The sequence below is a fragment of the Melanerpes formicivorus genome, unplaced genomic scaffold (assembly GCF_026170545.1).
Source record: "Melanerpes formicivorus ecotype bairdi unplaced genomic scaffold, bMelFor1.0.p_v2 SCAF_177, whole genome shotgun sequence".
NCBI lineage: Eukaryota > Metazoa > Chordata > Aves > Piciformes > Picidae > Melanerpes > Melanerpes formicivorus.
In genome coordinates this window covers 209,661-234,914 of record NW_027142529.1, presented here as the reverse complement: position 1 = coordinate 234,914, position 25,254 = coordinate 209,661, and the positions used below count along the sequence as shown (strand labels likewise).

Sequence of the window (25,254 nt, the reverse complement as noted above, 5' to 3'; positions counted from 1 at the left end):
GAAAACAGTGACAACATACAGATCACCAGAGCTCAGATTTGATTCTTCCAGCTTACACACATACTAACTAGGAGCTACCTTAAGGATCAGCATTTCCACTGCTCTTTTACCAAAGCCAGGAAGGGTTTGGGAAGCATCTTCCCTTCCCTTTTTTATTAGCTACTGCCTAGGAGGTCTTTACTCATAAAATTTCCTTGCTTGCTACTGCCAAAATTTAAGCCCTAGTACTGCAACAAGATCTATGCTGAGTTCACAGTGTCACAGACTTGTTCTGTGACCTTTGACAGAGTACTTTATCACAAGCATTTATACAACTGGGGTTTCAGCAGCATATTTATAAGGTCCTATATGTTTAATTCCTGAGATTTCATTTCTATACATGCTAACTCTTTGACTGGGATAACTCAGCAGTCCACAAAAGGATGCATCTATACAACCTGCATGATGGCCTCCAGTTCTAACAAAAGCCCCTGGGAAAAAAGAAATATCCTTTGGCAAGGTTTTTTTTTCAAATGAAATATTGCTTCTGGGAAAATCCTCCTTTCTGCTGACAGGAGTATTCCCAGCTAGACTAGCTCTGACAGTAAAACAATACAATAAACAAACACATTAGATTTGCTAGCTATGGTAAAGGACATAAAATGGTACACTGCAGGTTTTTAAGCTCAGATTGGCTGTAAACTTCAGATGTTTAAGTTGTTTGCTTCAATCTTGCCTCTAACACATTGGCAAGATTTCAGCAGACCAAAAGCTCAGTCTCAAGACATACCCCCAGATATCCCAGTTTGGAATTCCAATAACATTCTGTAAGATAGCTCTGGGAAAAGAAACCCTCAGTGGTACAAAATGCAACTGTCTCTCCAAGCCCACATTTCTATTTGAATGTCCTTGTGACAGGACCTTAAGGTATTGAGAGAAGTCAGATGGAGGTGCTTTTACCTTTTACTTCAAGCACTCCAAAACCACCAACAGCCTTTTGATCTTCAAAGGTTGTGTTATCGGACTGCAGAAAGCTTGGTTCTCCTATGGGAAACATGAAAATTGCAAACAATTCTCCTCCCTGCTCGTTATGCCTGTGCATGGCACAGCCTTTCTTCCTTCCCTTACTCTCAGGCCAGCAGGGTTTCCCAAACTTACTACGATCTGTAGCTACAGAGGCTTCTTTGGATCCCTAGGAAATGTTCCTTTTTCTCATCACCTTTGAAACTCAGACGTGAGGCTTTCTACAACTCTTCTCCACATCCTCACCTGTGCTGCAAAATCTCAGCTCACTGCCTCCTGCCTGCCTAATTCCTCCCCTAGGATCTTCCCCAAATCAGCTTGCTCAGGTGCTTTCTGGCACTGCCTTTGCCTCACCCTCGAAAGCCACTGTCAGACTCAATATTCAGTGGCAGATAGGACAACACAAGGAAACAGTCCTTTTCCCGCCGCATGGCCAAGTTCTTTGAGAAGAAAGGCCAGCAAAATACAGTTAAGGGGGATGAAATGGACACAGAAGGGATCAAATCCATCAGAGCTGCCAAGGCAGTTCGCCCAACAGAGATTTGTTTGTGGTAGTGACCATACTGCTGCCAGAAAAATCCCTTTGACCAGTGACTACAATTAACTCCACACCTCACTAATGCCAGACACCAGGGCTATTTGGAACGGTCCTAACTTCTTTGCTCTGTACAGAAGGAGTTGTTTCTGTACAATTCAATTGACTCTTGCTTTTGGTGCACCATGCTGTTGTTTGTACAGAGTTAGTGGAGAAGTGTTTAGTCTCAAACAAACAAAATCTTAATCCACTGCAGAAATGCTACACAAAAATCAGGAGAGAGGTTGGGATGCACTAAACACAGAACCTAGATGGCACAGGCACATCCTTTTACACTACTGCTCTGGTTTTGCCAGATTAAAGATCGAGTTATTTTTCGTTGCTTTGAACTCTTACGCTGAGATATCTAAGACCTGGCAGAATCCAATCTTCACTGTACTTAAACATCTTTGCTGAATCCTTATCTGGTCAGGTGTGGTTTACAGAGGCTCACATCTTGGTTTTTGTCAGAGATAACAGAGGGGTTACGCAGGTCCAAACATAACTCTTCCTATCAGTAGTAAGACTCAAGGAAACTCTGACTTGCAGCACTTTATAGTGAAGGGATCCCTAAAGGATTCTTCTCTTCTCACAATCATTCAGGAACTTGAAAGTCCAAGGAGTAGCCTCAAATCTCTCATTCCCATAAATTTAACAGAGGTCACAGCATGGCCAATTCAGCTGAAAAGTGTTATTACAGAAAAACTTGATGACACATTTATGTTCACTGATGTCAACATCATTCTCTGGGTCTTTTAGCCACACAGAGCATGCCTTATCCACAGAGACACTTCAGCAGACATATACAGTACCATGAGCAAAGTTAGAAGTGATGAATTCTCTGATTTATAACTTCTACTGAGAACAAGATGATAGAACATCTTAAATGTATGGGTGTTATTATATACCCTGTGTAACTTTACTCAGCAGAGAAGGGTTGGGAAAGGGAAAAAAAGTATTTCTCATGCCTGAACTGGGGGGACACTTCTTTGAATGACCCTTGTTGCCTGTAAAGAATTGAGCTGACCTCTAACCAGTGCACAAAAACATTGAAGATAGGGCTAGCTTTGGAGGTGTTAAGTGTGGATCTTGCTTTTAAGGATCACACATGGAAAGAAAGATAGAGAGAGAGAGAGGGAAGAGCTTTTTTTCTTGACAGATTTAATCTTCCAAAGGCATCTCAAAATGCTGAGTTGACAGTGCACCTCCTAGAGAAAAAACACTTAGGTAGGCACAAGAAACTGCTATAACTAAACTCATTAGTGATGAGGAGCTGGACAAACAAGCCAGATCCTCCTCCTTCCATTTTCTTTGGTGGCCAGCAACACTGGACACAGTAAGAGTCACTTGGTTATAACCCATTTAAAACAGAGGCTGCGTTAATCCACAACAGGCTGCAGTTGTGTGTCAGTGCTGTAACAGCCCTCAGCACTGATCTCAGTGTGAATCAGGAGCTTAAGCACACAGCCTAGATAAATATTAATTTCTTAATCTTCATTAGAAATCTGCCTTTCTAGCTGATTCACAGTGAAGTCACTGAGTCAGATGAAATCACTGCACACTAAACATCCTGTTTAGCCAAGGAAAAGACATCCAATTGCATTTTCATTAGTAGCAGTATATGGGTATTGTCCTTAAAGACAAGGCTCTTAGACTTAATCTATTTGTTTACAGTTGTATCTAATTGCTTACAGTTGAGTTTTCCTAAGAACTGGAAGCTCTTTTTCACTACACTTTGGTGGTACAAGATCAGGTTGCCTGCAGATGAATCAAAAGATTTGAGGATTGAAGGTGGTCCTGCCCAGTACTGGAGCTCTGTCAATTCCAAGGACTCTCCAAAACTTCAAGGAGTTGTGGGTTATCCAATTCTAATGATGCACATTAGGAGAGAGAATGTTATTTAATGAGAAAGTCACTGGCTGTGAAGATCAGCAGGCAATTTATCTATCAGGAAGAAAGTATTTTTTTTTAGATAGCAAACATGATGTTTCTCTATGTTAAATTCTATACAGCTCAAGGAAATGGGAAAGCTTGGTGATCTTATCCTTTTGATTTCCTCTACCAGTTTTCTGGAAGGACAAGTCCCATTAAATGAGGAGAAGAGTTTCTGGTTTCCTTGCCTTGTGTCACTCTCTGCTGTCCTACCTGTGGGACAAGGGCAGCAGAGCCTGCAGCAGAATTCACCACTGGCTCACTAAAATAAGTAAATAGCTGTCTGAGACTCCTCCTTCAACCATGCTCTCAGCCAGCCACAGATTTGGGGAGCCTGAAGTTGAGCCTTTACCTTTGAAAGTGGGGAAAAAGAGTTCCATTCCTAACAGTGGTTTTTACATTTTAGCTTATTATCTGCTCTCTTGGCTACCCCTTCTGGGGAGATGACACTGCACTTTATCTCATGATCACATGCATCTGTGGTGCTAGTTAAAGGCAGGGAATATTTTACTTAGAAGTCAGTTTTCTCCATTCATCAGTTACAAAACACATTTCTATCTAACAAAAGGTGTAATGTAACAGTAGTAAATCAGATTTTTGTTTCTTGGACAGCTTTGCAGTAGTGGTGCTTCTGTAGAAAATCCCTTGGAGACATCTGCAGATGATATTTCCAGCATTGCCAGTTTTATTGAGACAAAGCTTGCCATGTGCAGCTTAAAAATGAAGAGGCCTAGTGATGCTCTGACTCATGCACACAGGTAAGAATAAATATTGATTAGATTCCCTTCTGAGACTGAGATAGCAAAAATTAAACAAAAACTATGAAAAATCTTGTGCAGGAAGGATCAGTCTAACACTGAGTTACAATAGCCACCTATGCATTTACTGCTTGCATAACTCAGTAGGTAAGGATGTGCAGGTAAGTCACAGACATAGTTCAGAGCACCCTTCAGATTGAAGCCAGACAAATATAAACATGCTCAGCCTTATACAGCAGTAATGATATCAGAAGCTCTTGATCTTTTTCAAGCCAGATTAGGTCAGGGATGGCTTCAAATTAGTTTCATTATATAATTCCTCATGGGCTCACTTCAGATCCACATCACAGACCAGCACCACCAGCAATGCATAAAGAAGCCAGAAACACAACTTGGGCATGGTGGAGATGAAATTCCCATTAGTTTCAGATGAGTTAGGATTTTGCTGGGTTTGTGCTGCCTTTACTTACCACTCAGGCATAACGATAGTTTGTTAAGGGCATGCATGTCCTGCCAGCAACACTTCATGAACTGAGGGCTCCGTTAACTTTTGTCCCTTGTATGAGATGTATTAGGATGGACATTGCAATTAGCACAGGGTAAGAAGTTTTTCATACCATCATCTCAAATAGAACTACAAAAGAGGAGTTACAACAAAAGGAGGCGGCACACGCTTCTGCCTAATGCACAGCAGGCAGTGGTGAAGAATAACATGTGGGTAAAGAAATGTGATGCCATCATGGCAGCAGGTTCATTCACCTACATGCAAAGTTATGAGAAGTCTGACTGAATGACAAGCTCTTCAGCTCCTGTCCCCATTCCTCCACACCCCTTTCCCTTGTTTTCCCACACCCCTTGTCTGCAGAGCTATGCCTACCTTGAGTCCACGTCGTGGGGGCGTCCATCCTTCAGATGAGTTCCAAGCACCATCTGGGCTGGGGGTCTGAATGCCCATGAGTGGTTAGAGAACAGCATCTGCTTTCCCAGAGCACATCCAGTAGGCACACACTCCTTTCAGGTTGAGGATTCTGTTAGCTGAGCCTAAGCAAACCAAGTAGGGAAGACCATGAGATGCTTATACAAAAAAATAAGTCACCACCACCAAAAAACCTGCACATCTCATCCAAACCCTAACCCAACCACATTTGTTCAGGGCTTCTCAAAGAACCTGTTAATGTAAGGAAAAAAAAAAAGAACTATGTCAAGTTTGACTGTACTCTCAACTGTCAGAGAGATGGTAATGATCACTCTCTTTCTAACGGGGATTTCCAAGAACACTAAAATAAGGAAGCTGTTTGGACAGTATAAATATAACTAGAACAGGAAAGACTTTTCTTTACCTCCTTTACATTATCTCACTTTCAAAATAGCAAGATGTGTTGACTCCAGGGCTACAGAAACGAAAGCTTATTCAGACATGCTTTGGATCCAATTGTCTTAAAATAGGAACAATGACCTACAGAGAAATAAATGGAGTTAGACTGAAATCACTGAAGTCCAAGTGCCAAGTGCTGCACTTTGGCTACGGCAATCCCATGCAGAGCTACAGGCTGGGGTCAGAGTGGCTGGGAGCTGCCAAACAGAGAGGGACCTGGGCGTGCTGATTGACAGCCACCTGAATATGAGCCAGCAGTGTGCCCAGGTGGCCAGGAGGGCCAATGGCATCCTGGCCTGCATTAGGAATAGTGTGGCCAGCAGGAGCAGGGAGGTCATTGTGCCCCTGTACTCAGCACGGGTTAGGCCACACCTTGAGTCCTGTGTCCAGTTCTGGGCCCCTCAGTTTAAGAAGGACATTGAAACACTTGAAGGTGTCCAGAGAAAGGCAACAAGGCTGGGGAGAGGCCTTGAGCACAAGTCCTATGAGGAGAGGCTGAGGGAGCTGGGGTTGTTTAGCCTGGAGAAGAGGAGGCTCAGGGGTGACCTCATTGCCCTCTACAACTACCTGAAAGGTGGTTGTAGCCAGGAAGGGGTTGGCCTTTTCTCCCAGGCAACCAGCACCAGAACAAGGGGACACAGTCTCAAGCTGCGCCAGGGGAGGTTTAGACTCGAGGTGAGGAGGAAGTTCTTCACCGAGCGAGTCATTCGTCACTGGAATGGGTTGCCCAGGCAGGTGGAGGAGTCATCGACCCTGGAGGCGTTCAAGGGGAGATTGGACGTGGCACTTGGTGCCATGGTCTAGGCATGGGGTCTGTGTTGATAGGTTGGACTTGATGATCCTCAAGGTCCTTTCCAACCTAAGTGATACTGTGATACTGTGAAAATCTTCACTCCTCTTTCCTAGCACAAAGAAAAATGGCAATCAGTAATGTCAGTTTTCAGTACAATTCATTCCATGAATTGCAGAATGGGAATACATCTACTGACCACGGTTGTCACGTTGTAAGATGCAAGAACTGATACAACAGCACACCAGTTACAAGAAAAACAACTTGCTGAGGCATAATTAAGACAAACCTTGAAATAGTCATTGTTCAAAAAGAACAAAGACATTATGCTGACCTCCCCTACTACAATTAGCTCACTGGCAGCAGTTAGCTAGTGCCTATAGAATTTTTATTCTCATTGAGTTTTTATGTCACCACCACATTTTAATGGTTTGCTGGTAATCCTTTGGCATGAATCATGAATCCAAATTAAAATATCCACTTCTGCATTTATTTGCATTTACTGAACTATTCTTTCTTTAATTTCATGTACATTTCACAGCTCCTGCATTCATTTCTGAAACTTCATTAGCCAAAACTCAGCTTTCATATTCTCACCCACAGCTGTATCAAATCTATGGAAGTGGGGTTTGCTAGAAAGGAATCTTTCCAAGACGTCACAACCAGAGAAAGAGAGAAAACAGAGAACAAGGCCAGCAGCTCATTTTAAAGAGCAGGCATCTTTAGAGGAATAGCTGTTCCATCCTTAAGAAAGAAAAGGGAGTACAATTTAGATCATCAACTTCAGATCGTGGACGAGAAGCCAAGTCTGGGGCGTTCTGAAGAGGAGTAATTGTATTCTCTGGCTTCCTAATATCAACATTTGAGGCTGCCTTTAGCATCCCTGGCACAATTGAGGACACTGGCTGGGTTCTGATCATTTGTCAGACCAATACAAAACATTTACCCTTTGCAATCAAACACCATTAAAACCACTTCCCATCTGTCACAGCTCTGAACAAACGTGCCATGGATTGGCCTCACCAAGCAACACCTGCAGTAACCTACTTGACCACCACTTTTCATCATAAGATAGCCAGCAAAATAATCCCTAGCTTGCAGTCTGAAGCTATAAAATGAATCACACAATATTTACGTGCCCTGGGGTCCTTTGGGCCCAGGCATTATGGCATACCAGGGTGTAAGGATCTTAATAACCCCATATGGCTTGCTGAGCAATTAGATTTTTCCCTTTGGTTGCAGAAGGCAATTTTCAATCATAGCAGATGGCAAAACAGTGAAGGTCTGAGAAGTCAAGAACTGACTAAGAAACCTCAGATTAGTACTTAGGCCTTATGTTGCTCAGCCTAATATTGTCAGGAGTTGAAGTTTTGCCCCAAATGAAAACAATCTTGATTCAGAGCATAGAATTTCAGCAAAGCAGCCCCTCAATTATGCCTGTTATTCAGAGGGCCAGGCCCAACAGAGAAATCCATAAAGCTGCTGCAGCTGCATGTGGAAAAGCAACCCCCAGTGCATCACACACTCAGCTCACCAACTGTTAAGTTTCATTTGGTTTGAAATTGGAGGGAGCAATGCTGAACTCCATGACAACTGAAAATGGAGGATCCTTCAAAGCATGATATACACAACTTTCTCAATGAGACACTATATCCCCTTACAGTTTCTTTATCTTCCTTTTTCCCCCTCCAAGCAAGCTAAAATGAATCTGTATTGACACCATGTGCCTTGCTGGTTGCCCATGGGAAAATAACACAGAACCTTTCTGTTAGAAATGTGTTTTTTGGTGCTGCACTTACACTTCCTCAGCTGTTTTGCTCCTTGTGGCACACAAGGTCTGATCCAGGGATATGGCTTGATCCAGTTGCCTGAAGAGACTGCTGTTCATGCAGATCCTGTCCATGGGTCAAGCACTAGAAAGTGTGATAGGAGGTTAACACCACCTACCTGGCAGCAAGTGACAACAAAGTATCTTGTTTTTTGTTTCTGACTGCTTTTGATCATTCCTGCCCAGCTGTCATTTGGCTGCTGGTGCCGTGGGAATCCTCTGCCAATAACTTTCTAAGCATGGGAACAGAGCTGCCCATCATAGGTGGAAAGTGACACCTCTTCCCAATGGGATTACCATCATGATACAGGAAGTCCACAGCTGGTCCTAGGATGTGCACTCTTAGCCTAGAAGGGGCTCAGGGGAGACCTTCTTGCTCTCTACAACTACCTGAAGGGAGGTTGTAGACAGGTGGGGGTTGGTCTCTTCTCCCAGGCAACCACCAACAGAACAAGAGGACACAATCTCAAGCTGTGCCAGGGGAGGTTTAGGCTGGATGTTAGGAAGAAGTTCTTCACAGAAAGAGAGATTGGCCATTGGAATGGGCTGCCCAGGGAGGTGGTGCAGTCACCATCACTGGAGGTGCTTACAAAGAGACTGGATGAGGCAGTTAGTGCCACGGTTTAGTTGATTAGATGGTGTTGGCTGATAGGTTGGACTCGATGATCTCTAAGATCTTTTCCAACATGGTTAATTCTGTACAAGTACCATCTTGAGGATGCCTGTGACCTGCCTCCTTCTCCCTGCTCTTCTTCCCTAGATCTGGAAATGGTGGTGTAAGGGCCGAGACAAAGAGAAAGTGGATATTGTGGCATGTTTCTTTAACTTTCTATCCCTATGTGATGCCTGAAAAATACTCATGATAATGAGCACTGCTGTACGGAGCTATTCAAAATCTTTGAGGGTTAGCAAAAGATTTTTCTGTGTCCTTGCAGACTCTGCTCTGCAACATGACCTGACACCAATTCCCTCCCTCCATCCCTCCCAGAAAGGCAATGCATAGAGAATGTAATAAATCTGTAAAGCTTTCTCTGCTATGCCTCTTCATGTGTTTGGTGGAAGGCAGGGCTCTCAAATGCCTCTTGCAGAATTCCTAGGCAGACACATGAAGTAGAAAACAGCACCTCTGTTAAGTAGTGTACGATTGCTTTAGTGATGACTTAACAGAGAGAATCTCGTAGGGAGGCACAGGGGGGAAAACATCTAAACCAGCTGAAATCTTAGAGATTTAATTCTAAATCCTCTGCATCTTTCCCAGCAACTTTTCAAACACTTACAAAAGGTTTAAAATAATTGTTAATGACCAAGCTTTATGCAGAATCTGTCAGGAAAGGGCAGATCAAAACTTGATCAGTGTTTTATAGTCAGGAGAAGTCAGGATTCTTTAACTCGAGATCAATTCAGAGCTTTCCAAACAAAAATTCAATATTCAGCTATTTCTTCACTCCCCAGCTTCCTTATTTTGCACCTTTAAAACAGGACTATATTAAAGCAAGCTGATGAATGGAATTCCAGTGAAATATTAAATAATCAGGAATAAAGAATGCAATGATGCTATGACACCGTGCAGCCAGTCAGCATTACAATGGAGACAGTCTAGAAGAAGAGCTTAAGAAAAGCACAGAAAAAAAATGAGAAACATAATGGCTGATGCTGCTAATCTGTGGGAAGCCTGTAGTGCAATGCATACTTTGCTCTAAACTCCTCTCCTCATCTCTTTACCTCCTCAGAAAAAGGAAGAGAAAGAGAAAGAATTAGCAGCACCTAATTACTTTAGCAATTGTGCTAGGCATATTGCAATCTACATAACAGATGAGATATTATTAATGCAAAGCTATTCCCTTGAGATTCTCTGGATAATAGAAACCAGAAGTACTCTTAAAAAATAATTCCTTCTCATGCAGCATTTCAAACACTTCTACATACTTCAACTTTTTATTACTTTGTAAATGAGAAGCATTTTCTTTGGACTCTTGATTCTCAGTTTGGAATCACATGTTATTTCCAAGTTGGGGTATCAGTGACAGTTCCTATTTTGCGGTCCAAGACTTCCTCCCCTGAGGGCAAAGACCACATTCCCCTTGACTTTGATCATGCAATATTGCAAAAACATTTATCGATTTTAGCACTTACAAACTAGACACATTTCAGAGAAAACTACCTGCATCTTCTGCTTGATCTCTGCACAAAACACAAGCAGCACCTAATGAAGACACTCTGGTTGACTTTCAAGATAGCTTTGAGCAAGATGTACAGGGACATTTTGTTTGAGGAAAGAAATGAAATCCAGTCTGAAATAAAAGCTCCAACCACCTACAACACAGATGGAGGGGCCTCAGCATTAGCTTTTCTGGTTTACTGATGCTCTGCTTCTATATCTAATCACTTGCAAATGTAGATGTAACTATTTAGAGCTTTAGGCCTTCTCTGTGAGCCTTGGAGAGAGTGCCTGCAGAGTTAATTTAATTCACAAGTCTACAGCATCTCAGAGAGACTTTGAGCTTTAAACTTATTTTGAAAGCTCCTTCTGAAGGCCACAGACAGACAGTCAATGGGTGCTGATACATACAGAAAAGGGAGTTACTGGTCTTCTGAAATACACTGGGGGTTTCCACAAATGTGAATTTATAGCTGAATGTCTCTATAAATATGTCATAGACTCAGGGTTATCAATAAGCTAATTATTTGGTTATGAAATCAGTTTCGTGGTGATTAGTGGACTGAAATCACAAGGGCAGGAGTTTTAACGTGAACATGAGATTCAAAACTTTCAATGAGGAAACACAAGCCAGTTTGCAAGTTTCCTCTGTAACAGAATGCAGTGTTAACCTCTCTGCTAAGGTTGGAACTAGCTTTAAATACTCTATGAAACATGCCAGGATAAATGTTTATATAGCATAAAATGATAAACATTAAACTCTGCATCCTAGAAGACACTAGGTGTAACTTTTCTCCAGACAATGGAAGGAGTGCTGACCAGAGATGCCTGTCACTGGCTGGAGATCTCACAAGTGGAACTAACTAGATGCAGAAGGAGCTCTCACTCTTCCCCTCCCTCCGCTCTCATCAGAAGGCTGCCCTACCCTGACTGGCAGTCTAACTACTTAGCTTATGATAGTTTTAGCCTTCCATCTTTTTCTGATATTGACTTGAAGCCTGTCATTTGTTACAGCTGGAATTGTATCTGCTGAAGTTAAGGGGCTAAGAAACATGCCAAGGTCCACCCAAGTAGAACCTATCATTTCTACAGAAAGTATTTCAAAGTCTCCCAAGTTAATGTTAGAACACATTCTAGATGCACAGTTTGTCCAGGGAGATGAGTCGGACAACTCTCACTCACGTGTGTGGAGCTAGGGGTTAAGAAGAAGTTGTACTGCAGCATTCTTCCTTAGGTTATCTACAACATAGAATATTACCACAGGAACTATTTTCTAGAACAACACACAAATCCCTAATGAAACTGCATTTATGACATAACCTCAATAAAACAATTTACTAATGCTTGTTCACATATCACAGCTGTCAAAAGTTCATATTACATTTGAGACATATAGTGCTGAGTTGTACAGGAGTAGTGTACACAGCATGCACCAAACCACAGCTTGATTATTAGCAGCTTTTAACAATGCAAGAGAGAGAAATCTCAACTTCTCCATCTCTCTTCTCTTTTAAAGGAGCATTAGCAAGAACCCGACTCACTTCCGGAGCCACATGCGCCAAGCTGCTGCATTTTGGCGCTTAGGGAGATACTCTGAAGCTGCAAGGTATGGTGGTGCTTGTGGATTTCCAATGGTTTCTCTACATCCCTTTCATTCCAGCTCTCAGTAGTAAAGACAGCATCTTATATCCAGGCTTGTCCAAAATCAGTGGGAGCTCTGCGTTGGCTTTGTGTATACAATCTCACATGCAGCAGAGCTCCAATCCTCCCAGTTGGTGTAACAGGAATCATTCCAATTATGTCCCTAGCTGCAGTTTAGGCTAATGCCTGTAGGAGCATTTACTTGTTCTTGGGCATAGGACAGAGCCCTGATCAGGCTCCGGGGGTGCTCTGGGGTTAAAAGCTACATGCACACAAGCATCTGCCACTCCCTGATTTCCCCATAACCCTGGGCAGAAGCTCAGGCGTGCTCCAAGGCTGGGGGGAGAGGGAGGAATAACAGTTTAAAACAACCAAAGCAAGCCCCACCAAGCCCCACAATCTCAGGGTACACTGTGGTATGCTGCAACATATAGCCTGTGTGCAGCTGATGAGATTGCTGGTGTGAGTGGGAACTGCTGGCAGAAGAAAGTTTGCAAGCTCTGCTTGTATGCCTGCATTGATGATGCCACAATCTTTAAGGTTCATCATGCAGCAGAAGTTTGTAACTACTTAAAATGCTTAAATGAAAGAAATGCAGGAGGAAATGCAACGGTGACTTATCACCACCACTACTACACTAACATTAGACACTCACAAAGGACTGTTCAGCTGAAGACCACAAGGTACATCGCAAAACAGTTCACAAATCATTAGCTAACCAATGGCAGAACAGTCAGTGTGAATTAGGCAAGAGACTGAGAGGGTCACTTTGCTCATCATTTAAGATGGATGCTAGTGGTAGAGCTCTGGAGCTATTAAAATAGCAGCAAAACAGTTTGCACAGGGAGAGGAAGACGACTATATCCAAGCAGAGTTGCAGAGAGGATTTGGGAAGATGAACTTCAATTTTCTGTGCTGGACTTCAGCCAAAAACTTCAGGACAAGCTCTTCTTCTGCAGGACATACATTGAGATTATGTCAAAGGAATCCCCACTAGTTTACAGACATCAGGTCAGGGAGAAGAAATCGGTTCCTCGAGGCACAGAAACAGCTTTTCTGTATTGCTTTAGAAATATGATTTCAGATAAACCTGAAATATTCCACTTGACCATAACCCCACCCACTTTCCAAAAACAAACTGGTCTGAATTAAGAAAATGAAACATTTCATTGAAGAACAGGGAAGTGGTGTGGTATTTCCCAGATCTCCTTTTACATCTCACTGATAACAGTCTCTCATTTATCCTGCTGGTGTGTTGATTGAAATAGAAATTGTCACCTGCTGAATAATCATCAACAGTTGAGGTGCACTGATCAGACAGACAGTTTAGAGCTGTGCTAGGAGAATGTGTGACAGGGAGGGAATTCTGCCTAGGATTTCAAACCCCAAAACCCACCAGTTTCCCCAACAGCTGAAGTGATCTGAGTGGCATGGAGTCACTGTCCCTGGAGGTGGTCAAGGAGGGGACTGGATGTGGGACTTGGTGCCATGGTCTAGTAGTCATGAAGTCGTGGGTGACAGGTTGGAGTTGATGACCTTTGAGGTCTTTTCCAACCTTGTTGATTCTATGAATTGGTTTGGGTGCTGGGGTGGGCAGGATGGGTAAGGAAGACTTTCTTCTTGAAGCCAGGCTGAAGATTGTTGTTTTAAATAATCTCAATAATAGAGGGTTTGTTTTTTTACAATACATTGATATTTCCTAAGCAGCAATACATATAAATGCCTATACTTGAGAAGACAGTATGGAGCAAGGGGATGTTCATAAATACGAATCCCCCCCAAAAAAACCCAAAACACCAGTGGTTGGTGTTACTGCAGATCAGCAATCAGTGCATTTACTCCATCAGCAGGCAAGAGGGAACTGCCTCAGCCTTTTTTTCCCCACACTGAGTAGCTTTCAGGAAACTAGATGATTTTAAATGAGATTATGTATTTTGTAGAGCAGAGGAACATTCTGACAGACTGAATCCAGAGTGGTTCCAAAAGCAGTGACTCTAGCAGTATTCAGAGTTTAGCCTAGTTTAACATAGTGTTATAGCAACTGTGCAGAGCTGCTTCTGCAGATTGTGTTAAACTGAGCTTAGCGCTACTTCTGTCAGCTCACTGGAGTCACTGCTCTTAGTCAAAGCCCACTGATGGTGCAGAATGTACTCTGCTCACTGCAGACAGACCATGGCACACAGATGTTCAGCTGCAGTTTATGGAAATACAAACTTGTCATTTGTTTACATTTTGTTAAAATGACTTCAAGCCATCATTTATTTCTGCTTGCTTTTTGACCAAGCCCTGCCCGGCCCCGCGCGGCTCCACCGTGGCGGCCAGGCCCGCGCGGGCACGGGGCAGGGCCCCGCCTCCGACGGCAGACGCATTGACGGGGGCCGGCGCGCTGCCCAGGGCAAGGGAAGGAACGGGATCCATTGCGGGCCCTCACACATGCAAAGGGGCTGAGAACCTTTGCTGGTCTTGTGACCCTCTCTCTCTCTCTCTGTCTCTCTCCAGTGTACCACTCTGAAAGGAGTGTTTCACACATTGGATCTAGGAAACGAGCTCTGACAAGTGCTGGGATCAACCAAAGTCCCAAAGAGGGTCCACGTGGCCTGTTACTTAATTTGACATCCACATATGATGTTAGTCCATATCTACAATGACCGGCCCTTAGTGCTGTGCCACACACATTAGTCTTTAGAGTCAAGACTGCCCCAGTGTCAAACAGGAGCTCGCTCAGACAGGGCCATGGCAGAGGAATGTTTTCTTCCACAGCCCCTACCAGAATTAAATCCAAACATCGACACTAGGAGGTTATCTCCCAGACTTGGGAGCATGAGGTCCAAAGAGCACAACAGGCACCAGCTAGAGCCCAGATGAAGCACAGAGCACATACCTCTGGAAGCTGCATGGCACCACTGTTGTGAGCAGTTCATTCCAGCATCCCATCTCTTGCCAGTCAGCTCAGCTGGGAAGCTAACACAGGCACTGGGGCCTTCCACACCTCCTGGGTTTTCTTATCACAGGCTTGTGTGGCTGCAGCGAATGATTTCGTTGTACCCAGGCTGTTAGTGTCAGCAGCTGTCAGGCAGCAAAAGCTGCCTTGGACTCATTTCTTACAAGTCCTAAGCATGCCTGGAGATAGGCTGAGAGAGACGGTGGTGTGCTCCTGGCCTCCACGTGTAGAAATCTGTCTTACTATTCTGCACCACCAAGTGGCCAGATGGAGCAGGTACAGCAAGACATCTTTGGATCCAGGCTGACTACGTTACCCCAGATGGGTTTGGCTATCTTGTGGAAGTTTGTACTGGCCCTGACTAGCAACTAGGAAAAATAGTCTTTGAATATTAAGCCTCATGTTTTGAAAGAAGGAAGTCGTATGTTCTCTGGCATCTGCTAAAGGTGTGTCCGAAGGTTATCAGAAGTACTTCATCTCTCCTGTCTGATAGAGCTCTTTGATGGGCTGCACACCTGAAACTTGGGCATGTTTTAAGTATTTTGAAGTAATAACTCAGAACTGGTGGATAGCTCTGTAAATATGAGGCCAGTAGTTTTGAATATCAGTGAAGTGGTTGTGTCAGAGTAGGAACAGACTGCACATATCTAAGGGAAGATTTAGTTCCTGTTCCTAACAATATGTTACCCCCGATACTGGGCCTGCTTTGAAATGTTTATTGTTAAATCCATGTATTTTTGGTTATATCTCATTAAGAGAATAGTACAGCCTTGGAAAGTACATTCTGAAAGGGTATCACAACAGGATTGGGATTACTGTTTGTGAGACACTTTTAACTAGGGGGAAATTTCAAATTCAATTTACAGTAATGTCAAAGCACAATTAATATATAGGCAATGATCAGGGGAACATGCAGAAGTACACAGTGATAGCACTACATCAACAAATAAACTTTTGGTGCTAGTAATTAGGTACACAAGATTATTATATGTTTAATTGACTAAAGTGACAATTTGGAATTACATCTAGTCACATTTAATTGGATTTGGAACCTCTAGAGGAAAGGAAACGGAGAGCAGTGTGGAGAGGCAGCCGTAAAAGCAAACTGATGTTCTAAAGTCTGTTAAAACTCTGCATTAATGTCCATTGCACAACGGTTCTTTAATATCCCTCAGTCTAGAAAGAGTAATGCAATGATTGTCACAGACAGTGGGAGTGCTAAAGCATACTCCATTATGTAGCAAGACAGCTGATTGCTTTCCGTTTGGGGACTTTTTATTTATAAGATATAGTTTAATCAAAGGTGAACTGTGTCTGAGTTTGCCACAGACAAGTGATGTTCTCAGACTGCACGCTACAGGGTGTTTACATGTTGCTGCTGTGATAGCAGAAATGTATATCAGACACTTCCCTCACAAATACTGTAAAGCATAAAAAACCAAGAAAAGCTAAAGTATTCTGTTCCAGTCATTAAATATTTGCTGAGAGTGAAAGGTGATAAAGCTGTTAAAAGAAAATACAGGGCTGTGTGTTCACAGATAGTTTTGCTAACTAAAAAATGTTTACTAATGCTTGTCTTAAAGTTGGACAAAGACTGAAGAGTTATGTGTAATCTTTTGACACAAACCTCGTGTTACACTCTTTTCCTATTACCTGCTTTGCATTTTGCTGTATCCATTCTTCTCTCCCCACACACTCATTTATTCTGCTTTTGTCACCAGGAGCGCCATGATTGCCGACTACATGTACTGGCTGATGGGAGGCACCAGGAAGCGCACAAGCAAGTACATCAGATACTATTGGCAGGTAAAAAATTGCTAGCTCAATGAGGAAGGAGGTGCCTATCTCATTATTAAGACCAAAATGAAGGAGTACTGCTTAAAAGAGTGCCGACAAAGGTAGCTCTTGGGCATATCAATCAACAGGACACCAGACAGCACTACCGTATTTATCATGAAGGAGATTTTCTTGGACTAATTTTAAGGGCAAAATTCAAGGTTGTTAACCCTTGGCTCATACTTCAATTTTATGGACTGCTATAAAATTTAATTCTGGATACTGTAGAGTCCCCTAAGCTATTTTTTGGTGAAGTCTTCCTACCTCAGTGACACTTTCCTTTTGCAATTTTCATGGTACTAATCCTCTGACACCTTTCCAAGCTCTTCAGCCGGAAGGGGAGGACAAAAATGACTGTAACAAATGGTCTCAGAGGAACCTAAAGTGTTCTGTGAAGGATGGCTAGGCAAGACCACATTGTACAAAGACTACTTATGAGGGGACCTGACCATTGACTTCAATGAGACAGGTCTCTTGAGTGATACTTACGTGAGCTGGCTGTTCAGCCACATCAGCACAAATGTAAGTTTAAGGGTACCCCCTTCTGCTGAGGAGAGCTCTTAGAAACTTGGAGGTGAATAGATGCTTGATCCTTTGCTGGGAGATGCTTATTGCTGCAGGAACTTAGTGCTGCCAGTGGTGTCCCAGCCTTAACCCCCCAGTTTCAATGAGAGCAAAGTCCATTTCAGAGAGAGTGCAACATTTGGGCCAGAGGCCCAATGGAAGACCCTTCTGCCTTCCAGCATGGACCTTGCTACCAGGTGCTTCTTGTCCAGATGAGGAATTAATGATACTAAGAACAGTATATGTCCCTTGTGATAAAATTTCTCAGGGTGCATGCATGGCAGTCTATCCCAGTATCTGCTCAAAACAATTACAGTGTTTCGATGCTATTTCTGCACACCCCATACCAATAATCAGGATGGAAATCAACTGCTGTAAGACCCTGTCAGAGGACCTGTTGTCTAAAGCCATGAAAGAGAAGGACACAGATACATAACAAATTGGCACACTCAACCCTCCATTCCAGGTTGGTGGGAGCAGATGTCAGCTAAACAAGCAACCCACAGAGGCACAGTGTGTCTTGGATAATTTTGCATAAGTGGGGGCTAGACTGGAGAACCAAAGTGAGGACTTGTCAATAAAACACCAAGCTAGTCCCATAGTGATACCTTCTGTGAATCACTTCAGTGTATAAGGCCATCTGGAAGGTTGATACAGCCTGTTAAAAAATAGTATCTTTTCCTCCCATGCTTTTCTGACCATCTCTGGTAACTTTGTGTTGGCATTGCCACTATTAACCACGTCTACACATTTGCCAACATACAGCAATGAAGCCTTAGAGTTCCCCCAAAAGGACAGCCCTTGTCAAGGAGACAAGGCTTTGTTAGCAACAGATGCAGCTAAAGCAGTGCTGAACGTAGTCTTACCCAGACCCCAGCACAGGAGAAAATGAGCTCCCCCTCACTTACTCTGACTGATAAGAGTACCTAGCAAGACTGTTTCCAGGCTGGTAGCTCATCCTGGCAGTTCCAGCACTGGTTCATTGGGGTCCACTGAGTGTGAACTCCACCTCTCCACATAAAAGCAACGCAATGCATCATTTGAGTCATGTTTAAGGGATGACAAGGTTCATAAGCTTCGTGTTGCCCTCTGCACAGGAGTGAATTTTACTCTTAATGCAAATAGGGTTTAAATGCAATATTTTAAGACTGATATTCCATATAGGCATAGTGTCTGATTTCATGCCAACCCAAGGGGTAATAGGAATGCTTAGCATTGTTTAACAAGCTCCCAAGGACCGAATAAAACCCTCCTATGAAAGATGTGACCTTCAGAGAACGTGGAATCACTTTTTTCTTTTCATCTAAAAGATAATGTATCTAATACTGTGCTCCTCATTGAAGACATAGGCTTGCTGCACTGAAGACTGTTTACAAATGTGCTTTCTCCATTAAATGCATTTTCTGACTATAGAAAGGCAGTGTTTTCTGGGAGTAATTTAAATTCCCCTCTAAGTAATATTCAAGACCAAAATGTGTTATCTCTACATGACTGTGCAATTATTAAAGGGAAAATATAATCTGTGAAAGTAAGTATTCTTTTCTTAAAAACACCCTGGCCAGTAAGTGACATGACATGTATGATCCCTTTGCCTTTTCCTTAGGCTATGATTGAAGAAGCCATCACTGCCGAGACCTCTTATACAGTCATGTACACACCACTGGAGACAGAAGGAAAGGAGCAAGACATAAACAAGATCCAGCGTGCTTTTGCTAAAAGGAACCCTGAGTACTTGCAGCACCAGTATACAGGTAACAGGTTCACCTGTTCAGAGGCACTGGGGAGGTTTAGGCTGGATGTTAGGAAGAAGTTCCTCATAGAAAGGGTGATTGGCCATTGGAATGGGCTGCCCAGGGCAGTGGTGGAGTCACCATCTCTGGAGGTGTTTAGGAAGAGACTGGATGGGGTGCTTGGTGCCATGGTTTAGTTGATTAGATAGTGTTGGATGATAGGTTGGACTCAATGATCTCAAAGGTCTTTTCCAACCTGGTTAATTCTATTCTATTCTGTATGCCCTGTGTGTCTGTGGCTGACTTACAAAGAGTTTGAGAGAGTCTGGAGCTTGAAATCCAGGCATTTCTAAACTTCTGGAGGACGGGTAGTTCCCTTCTGGGATTTGCTCTCTAAGCATACATGGTTTAGGTAATCAATTCAGTCCTTAGGAGAAGTACAGACTTCACACTATAAAGATGATTTTTTTTATCCAGGGAGCCTCATGTTCCCATTGTTGGATTTCATTGTTGCAACTAATCTTTTGTTCAAAGGTAGATTGGCATTGTATTGTGGTGACAGTGAGATCCAAGTTGATGCCAACCTCTGTAGACTTCCGTCAGTTACCAATGGTCATCCCTGCATCACAGCCTTACTTCACAAAAATATCCTCTTTTCTACAAACATAAGGGACTGACCACCAGCTTTGAGAGCATCTCAGCTGCAAGGATGGAAATAGATAGCCAGGTTCCCTTTAGCCCATTAAAGACAAGTAGGATCCTAGGATCCAGAGCAAACAAGGGTGTTGCAGAGCCTGTTGTCATCCGGTAGCATGAGCTCAAACAGCATCTCCTGGAGCAGACACTGAAATTCTGGTGACTACAGCCATGTTTCAAGAGAAATGGAAATGATATTTTGGCAAAAGAGAGGCAGGGGGATAAAAGGCATTCCTTACTACCATTAACTTGGAACATAGTTGACCCTGGTAACACCTGGCTTTGAGTTGGTGATTGAGAAACATAAAGGGAAAAATGCATTTCTCAGGTCAAAGTCTGGCAAGCCTCTGTCTTCATCACATAAACTAGATGTGCATCTCACCCTGCCAGCAGGGTGGTCTAAAGGGTTGAGGTGCCACCCACTTCTTGCCAAGAGTTACATACTCAGGTCAGAGATGGTGGCTTAGTTGTTGCCCCTCTACTGAGCTCATTCTACAGATCCATAAGACTTCCAAAAGTATACACATTGAATCCTTGGGAAGGAGAAGAAAAACTGTTTGAAAACCACAAATAGGCATTAGGGAAGCAAGCATTATAAACAAACACTTAACACAAGTAAACTTGTTTGGTTCATTTTGCTGTAGGAAACTGTCATGATTTTCAAGTTGCAGATCACTCATGTATTTAGTTTCTGGCAGTAGCTTTGGGGTTGTTTGCAGAGGGAAAATGGGGGCTTGTTTGACACAGAGGTTGTAAAATCCCACTCTCCCATTTACTTGCTTAGGTGACTGTGGAGAATTTCCTGGGACAAAAGTATTGGCATTAAAAGGAGCATAAAATAAAGCTCCCCAAACCTGAATTTTAGAAAGATAAATCCATATTTCACATACAACTCTGAATTTACAACAAGGGTGAGACTTTCAGGAGCACATAAGCAGCAAAAGGGGCATGGTGTGCACTGAAACCCAGTTGGTCTCTTCTCCCAGGCAGCCAGCACCAGAACAAGAGGACACAGTCTCAGGCTACGCCAGGGGAGGTTCAGGCTGGAGGTCAGGAGGAAGTTTTACACAGAGAGAGTGATTGCCCATTGGAATGGGCTGCCTGGGGAGGTGGTGGAATCGCCATCACTGGAGGTGTTCAGGAGGAGACTTGACAGGGTGCTTGGTGCCATGGGTTAGTTGATTAGGTGGTGTTGGATGATAGGTTGGACACGATGATCTTAAAGGTCTCTTCCAACCTGGTTTATTCTATTCTAATTGCTGAATGACTCTGAAAGCATCGCCAGTCACTTTCTTACTCCTCCCAATAAGGGAAAGGAAGAAGGGGGAGAAGGAGTGAGAGATAAACCAACCCAGTCCTATATTCCATTACTCAATTATAAAACAGACTCAATAGAGCAGGTTGAGGGATCACTGAATTTTCTAGGAATGAAATGGGATAGAAAGCCAAGAAAAAACACTCTGTCTATCAGGGGGTTGAGAGTACAGTGCTGTGGAGAGCCTTATGCAGTTGGGACTGCTTCCAGATGACCTCCTTTCTGTCCTGGAAACTCTCAGAGCAGATGTGGCTCTTTGTCTTAGACCTGATGCTGAGATAACTGTTGTCAGTGTTAGGTGAAGTCAACCGAAGCAGTAGGGGTTACTGATCTATTCAGATATGACCTTCAAATCACACTGCCCCTGACAAAGCAATCCCACGTAAGGAGTTCAGCACATGGTTGGTGGGGTACCACTGAACTTTCAACCTGCAGGTCTGCATCTCACCTAGGTGAAATTAAAAATGTAAGATAAGCCCCATTTTAGCAGTGGGTGTGAGACACCAGGCATCTCACAACCAGGTGGTTTGAAATAACCTTCCTGTTCTGTACCAATCATCTGCCCAATTCTAGCCCAAGCTCTGCTGGAGTGTAAGGACTGAATCCATTTCAGAGCTTCCCTTATTGCCGAGGCAAAGGAGCAGATACACATTTAAATCCAAGTGTACAATGCAGTTTGTTGCAAAATTGAGAATCCATCAGAGGCAGAATATGCTGCAAGGGAAATATCAGGTCCACTCTCTTTGATTTATATAGGGGTAAGTCCAGAGAGCTCTGAGCAGGGTTCTCCATTTGTCACTGGGATCACACAGCCTGGCACCTTAAAAGCAGAGCACACTGAAAACAGAGCACTCCTTTGTGAGAAGTGACACTGACATTCAATCTAGGTTTATTTTTTGTGTGTGGGAGGGAGGAAAGGACTGGTCTGGTTCCCTAAAGGTGAAGTAGACAATTGTTCTGAGCATCTGTCCTCACTGAGGTCAGGGCGGTCCGACTCAGCTGATCCACAGGTTTTTTGGCAACAGCAGTCACAGACTCTGGACAAGGCACAGCACAGGCTGTCAGATGCCAGCTGAGTGGGTCAGAAAAGACACACAGGAAGCCTAGGGGGCTGTGGTGGTGATGGTAAAAGCACAAATCTGTAGGAAGTCAAACTTCACAAATTCAGGGGACAATGAACCAGCAGTTAAAAGACCAGAATGTTGTATTACTGAAGTGGTTTTAATGCTTTGGATGATCAGCATTGAAAAATTCATAAAGAGAAGAAACTCATTTTTTGTTATGGATCTGTGAAATTTAAGGCATTGATCTAAAAGGTTGCAAAGTCTGGAATTTCCAAACCCAGTTCTAGCTGGATGGGTTGGTTTAGGCATCTTTGTTGTGGCAAGCTTTCTGGATTACATCTCACTCCTCCTTAGAGTTCCTTTTTCCCTTCAAATTAAGTAACTTCTCTTACAACTGAAAAGAAATAGAACAGTGGAAATTATTGTCATTTCCCTCTTCCAGATCCTGAGGCATTTCACATCCTGCCACAGTCAGCTAAGTGGCCTGAACCTCCTGGGCTGCACTTACTGACGATGGGTTTCAAAAGCAAAGGCATTGGCAGACGCGTGGAAAAGTGGACACGAAGAAGACTGTCACTGCTCTCAGGTACTCCAACTTGCTTAAGAGCTGGCATAGCTCAGAGGTGTCCTCCATGATCCTTGCTAAATGAGGGGGCTAGGGGGGTCCTCGTGTCCCATGTCTCTGTGCCAGCAGCCTTGACTGTCCAGACAGCTCTCCCCACCATCCTCTCTCCCCCTCCAGTTTACCCATCTCCTTGCTAGATCCATCATGACAAACATATCTGAATGAACACAGTTTATGGGCTTGTGATTCTTGCCATCCTGAAGAAACTTTTTGAAAAGCTCTTTCAAGTGTAGGAAATAATAGCTGGCACTAATGCCTGACATTATGAGCTGCCCAGGGAGGTGGTGGAGTCACCATCCCTGGAAGTGGTTTTAAAAAAGACTGGATGAGACACTTGATGCCATGGCTTAGCTGAGTAGATGGTGTTAGGTAATAGATTGGACTTGATGATCTCAAAGGTCTTTTCCAACCTAGTTAATGATGTGATTCTGTGATTTCATTTCCTAGACCAGAAAGCACTTTTCAATACTCTCAAGGGCAAAGAAGCAGAGAGATACTGGAAAGTCATTGGGCAGAAGGTCATGCCAGCAATGGATTTCATAAGAAGCACCAAGTTAATTGTGAGTATAAACCTCAGGTTCTGGGGTGCAGTGTGTGTGGTGGCAGAAGCCAGTGCGTGTGTGAACCATGTGTACTTTTGGGTGGGTAATTCATTCTGCACGTGTTCCTTCTCTGTCCAGAAGTGCTCAGTGAATTCATTAGGTAGAGTTCTAATGGATTTTAGATACTTTTTAAAGTAGCTCTAATTATTTAACCATGTACCCAGTGTGTTTAAGATCACTTTGCAAGCAATTTTCTCAAATCTTTATGGCCTCTGATATTAAATCCCTACTTCACGTAACCACCGAAGCTACTCACTAGATGTAATACCTGAAGTACACTACACACACCACCAGAGTCTCCTGCAAGAGTTAATAATTGCTGTTTGAAGCATTTCTAGTTATTTAGATTCTGATCCCTGTGTAGTGAAGTATGTGAAATAACCTTCCAATCTGTTACAACCATATTGGGGCACATTATAGAAAAATAAATGTCATTCAGAACTTTCCTGTCCCCCTGTTCAATATGTGATTGGACCTAGAGTCACTGACCTGGCAGTGTATGTAAATGGCAGCATCAGCATGCCACCATATGTGACTGTCAGAACAAAGGTCTGCTAAAAATACTAGAAGCGGTATTGAAAATTGATGCCAGTTCTTGGCATTTCAGGCACTTCAATCCATTCAAACCCCTGATTAGGTGAATGGAAATTTCACTCTGAAGGGCTGAGCATTCAGATAGGCAGCGGCTACATCTGGTCGGGAATCTAGGCCTAATTGCCTTTGCAAATCTCAGCAGGGAGCTGATTTGCATTTGTGGCATCAGAAGGCTTTTGAAAAGACGGTGGTAAGGCTGCCATCCATCAAAGCCTTCAGCAGGTGCTGAGATTTTATGCAGGCACTTGGCTGAGTCTCTCTGTTCACATGCTTAACATTTGCCATGTGCCTAGCTGCCTGGAGGATCAGAGACCACCTCTGCAGATTTTAGTCCCCTGAGGTTATGTATTGGAACACTATGGATTTGCCTAGTCTGCAAACAAACCATGAGCTGACACACTGCACTGTCTCCTCAGCCTCTTGGCTGAAACTTTCAAAGCAATCCATAAAAGTCAGGTAATATTGAACAGAGGGGATTATGGAAAAGCCATTTCCAACTGAAACAATTGCATTCATGTTTGTTCTCTCCTGTCTCCCCTTCACATCTATTATGACTATGTATTTATTTTTCTGGTGCCACTAGAGAGATTGTGGCGAGAAAGTATTTTTGTTTTCCCCCTCTAAAAATTGTCAGCAGCTTTATCTTAAAGGTGCTGAATGCCATATTGTGTGTAGTATTACCAGCACAAATAGATGTATGATGATAAGCCTCAAGGCATTAGGGACTCCAGGGATGATTGTGTTTTCCATGACTCTCTTCTAACTGACTTGCGTTTGTGACCAAACAGGACAAGCGCTGCCCATGCTCACGAGCAGTAGAGAAGCTGCAGCAGGCCAGCCTCTTTGGCCGCATGCAGCACCTCGAGGAACAGGCCCAGCTGCTTGAGCAAGTGATGGCTGAGGCAGCCACCATCCCCTACCTGCAGGACCTCAGTCAGGAGGATACCCAACTGGTAAGTATTGATTTCTTCACCCTGGTTTTGGCTTTCGGAGGCAGGGAGCCAGGGAAGGGATGGGGCAGAACACTGTGCTGCAGTTTGCTCTGGAAGTCATTTTTCCAATGTGCAGACCTGAAGTAGTTTTAAAGTCCTCCTGCAGTGCCTTGTCAGAGGAGGTGCTAATCACCTGCAAGGATGATTTGTATAGAACCAGCATGACTCATCTGTAGGCATATTTTTAAAACCTCTTCTTTTCCCCCAAACGTCCGCAAGTCAGTCTGTAAGAATGAT

At 43.4% G+C, this 25,254-nt stretch overlaps 2 pseudogenes; one reads left to right on the top strand and one right to left on the bottom strand.

The window, feature by feature from the left end:
• LOC137457381 (zinc finger protein 585A-like) overlaps nucleotides 1–25,254 on the bottom strand; it is a 285,768-nt pseudogene that overhangs the window by 153,923 nt on the left and 106,591 nt on the right.
• LOC137457376 (spermatogenesis-associated protein 16-like) overlaps nucleotides 1–25,254 on the top strand; it is a 39,292-nt pseudogene that overhangs the window by 6,490 nt on the left and 7,548 nt on the right.